This window comes from Bison bison, unplaced genomic scaffold (assembly GCF_000754665.1).
Source record: "Bison bison bison isolate TAMUID 2011002044 unplaced genomic scaffold, Bison_UMD1.0 scf7180017863818, whole genome shotgun sequence".
In the NCBI taxonomy this organism is placed as follows: domain Eukaryota; kingdom Metazoa; phylum Chordata; class Mammalia; order Artiodactyla; family Bovidae; genus Bison; species Bison bison.
In genome coordinates this window covers 559,012-562,606 of record NW_011494390.1, presented here as the reverse complement: position 1 = coordinate 562,606, position 3,595 = coordinate 559,012, and the positions used below count along the sequence as shown (strand labels likewise).

The window sequence follows — 3,595 nt, the reverse complement described above, 5'->3', positions numbered from 1 at the left end:
ATTTATTTTATATATATATATATATATATATATACATTTTTAGGATTTGTGACTTATTACCGAATTCCCTTTTACGTGACCAACTTTTAACCCGTTCAAAATGAAATAAAGACTCAAAGTATCATGACATGGCAAAGAGCGGATGAGAATAAAAACAATAGGCAAAAGGGCACAGTGGTCTGTCTTCTTTCCCAGCACTTTGCCGAGTGGCTAACCTAGCATTCCTTTCCCATTATTCTGTCCTCTTGATCAGATCACGTTCTTTTTAATCATTTCACAAACACTGTCTCACTGTGTCACCAAGGAGGGCTGGGACAATCTCAATTAAAAAACAGAGGTAAAACTGGCCTCTCTGATTTTGGGTTCTAATGGGAGCCCTGTCTTCTGAATGCAAAGGAATTTGTCTATTGTTCAGAAAGCACCCTCTTCCATTAGCAAGGCTTCTAATAGGTGGGTTTGGTCATTTAGCAGAGCAGAGTTTAGGCAGAAGTGACTGCAGGACGACAGTAAGGCAGAATGAGCCATAAAAGTTCCTTTCTGCATGTTGTCCATTAGTTCCAAAAAAGGGATTTACGTGATCAAAGTCACTGATCTTGTGAATTGCTGAGAATACCCAAAACTGCGTACATGTATTCTAAGCAGACCAGCTAGTATGTATTGTTCTGAATTTAGCATTAAAATTGTATCAGGTTTTTTCTTTGAGATTTCTTGAGGACTTGGGTGATTTTTTTTTTTTTTAATAGAATGTTTGGTAGTAGAGAATAGTAATTGGTGAAGACTAAATAGATAACAGTTAAACAGGTGAAGCAACTTTTATAGTGCATCTACATGTTATAAAGTTATTTTGGAATGAATACTCTGGTATAAGTTAGATGGTTGTCTTTGTGGTCTTTTAACTGGGACTTATAAACTTTAGTGTAAATTTCCTAAATAGGTCATGTTGTTAAAAGAAAGATCTTGTCTGACGCTGGGGACAGTGAAATCACTTAGCATCATCTCTAGTGTCATGGTACATATTGATCTAAACAACTTTTTAACTGCACAAACTAAAGTGATTCCATCAAAATATGCTGGTAAACACCATCATGGTCGTAGTATATAACTACAAATGTAAAAATCAGGTCATCTACTACTAGCTCTAACAATTCAGATAGTTTTATTACTGTTGCTTTTGGAATGAAATGTAAATTTGTAGAGAATACTTACTATTTTGATTGTAGAGAAGACATACTAGTTTCTGATTAATGTGTAGTTTATGAGGAGAACTTGATAAGCAATTTTGTGTAAAGTTATGTGGGAGTGCTGTAACAGAGTATGTCCTATCACATGGCTTTGTCCTGTGATTGATTCTGTAGTATAGTTTTCATAATTTTTGTCTCATATCAATAAAGTCACTTTTGATAGTTACTCCTGATCCCATGAAGATATAAAAAGGTAGGATCTATTAATACTTCATATAGAGAGACACTGATGAGACATTGCAGAGTCCACTTGGCATCTGGACAAAATTATTAACTGTGCATTACATACGACTCATTTGAGGTGCATTTAGCATGTGTCATAATTTTAGTAAGTGTTTTTGTCAGCTGAGAACTGTTCTAGGTAGGGTATAGGTAAAACAGGAATTAAATAATAATAGCTCAGAAACTCCTTTATAAAGCTGTAAAGTGTTTGAGAACTTTTCTCACTCTTGTAATTAAGGTGAATAATCTTCCACATATCTGCCTAAGTCATCATAGGAAAGAAAGAAAAAAAAAGCTTCTTTGAGTCCTAGAACTTGATATTTTTATCTAGGATCATTAGTTTAGTGTTATCACCTTGCTCCCCCTCCAAACCTCGTTTCTCCCTGCCTTCCTCATTTCTTTTAGTCTGGCATGGGACTTTATTTTAGATATTTTGGCTACCTTCAGTGTTTATACATGGTGCAGATTTGGTAAATGCAAAGGTAAATATGAATGTTTGTGGACTAATTAGAGAATTATTAGTTTTTCATGCTTATGGTGATTTATCAGATTATTTCAGAGGATTTTAAAAGCTGCATGCATGCCATGAAGATAATTAACCTGGAGCACCTCAGTAATTAAAATTACACACCACACTTTGTGATGTTTGATTTGTGTGCAATTAGAATGTCATTTTAACCATCTTAGATACCAAAATGAATTTTGATTTCATTTTCAACCTGTGCAGCTCTTTTGATGTATTTGAAACTGATCACTTCCTCTCTGATTTAGCTGGCAAGATGAAATTTGATTACAGTAAAGAGAGTATTAAGAAGTTATTCTTCATACTAAATATGCCACTGACCTCCAATGATGTCTTTATTCTAGAAGAACTTTTAAAAAGGAATTTCTAAAATGCTTAGTAATATTGGTGAGCCCAGGGTTTTGTTTGCTTCTTAGTTCTCTGCCCCTGCAAAGTCTATGTAATAGACGATAGGGGTGGGAGGGAAGTCCATAGTGAATCACTGGGTGTCCATCCTCCCCAGTATAATAACTAATGCAGTATAGCCATGTCAGAGGAGCCTGGCCGGCTACAGTCCATTGGGTCACAAAGAGTTGGACACAACCAAAGTGACTTATCATGCATGCACGCATATAGTCATGTCCACCTTCCTCATTTCAGAAATCATCAGCATACCTGAAAGTATTGATACATCCATGTAAGAGGGCTATTTGCCTCGAAGTTCTGGGTCCCTTCAGTTCTGAGATTTGAAAGAAGATGGCTTACCTTTTTGATAAAATCAAGGCAGTGCCTATGCCGCAGACTGAAAAGAAGCACTAAACTTTCAGAACACTCAACTCTTGCGTATAGTGCCATCATTCTGCAAATGGAGAGATGTGCAGGGACTCAGAGACATGTCAGCCCTAATCAGGCTGCTATGCCAGTAGCTGAGGTTTGCAGGTACACACACAAGTGAGCATACACATACACACTCACACACAGAAGGGGAATGCAGTTTTACCGTTTGCCTACCTTTTTCCTGGTACCTTCCCCTGCTACTCGAAATTGATACGGCTTTTATGAGACCAAGTGCTTCTTGGTCTCAACAAAGAGAGTTTACAGTCAAAGATGCTTGCCTGGAAAAAAAAAAACCTAACCAAAAAAAAAATGATGGAAGTAATTTCATCAGATGTGCTTGCATATGATTTGTTAAGCCAAGGGAGATGTTGATTGAGGCCGTGGTTGAAAGATGGGCGACTCAACCAGGATTGATAACATCAAAATGGTATCTGGAACGGTGTTCATTACGTATTGCAGTGGGGAAAAAAATTAAAAAAGCAGAGTGAATACGATTGTCCCCTAGGATGGGAGGACCGGTTGCAGTAAATATTAATTTCTGTTCTGGTGCCCATTGAGGTGACCGAAGTGTGGGAGAGAATTGTGATTGGTGCTTAATCAGGGCCAGCCAGATACCTGCTGAGAGCTTTCACACAAGGAAGATTTGTAGTAAGCTGATTTACTGGCAAAATGAAAACCAGAGAAGAGTTTGGTCCGTGCCGCCTGTGACTGTAATATTTCTAATTTTAAGGTTCCTTTATGGTTGGTCTCCCTCCCACCCTTATATCCGCGCCCCCCCCCACTTTCCCCTACC

General features: G+C 37.7%; 1 protein-coding gene across 1 annotated transcript in view; it reads left to right on the top strand.

Moving 5' to 3' along the window:
• The window catches only part of ZFHX4 (zinc finger homeobox 4), a 202,587-nt gene that overhangs the window by 18,634 nt on the left and 180,358 nt on the right, over nt 1–3,595 (top strand).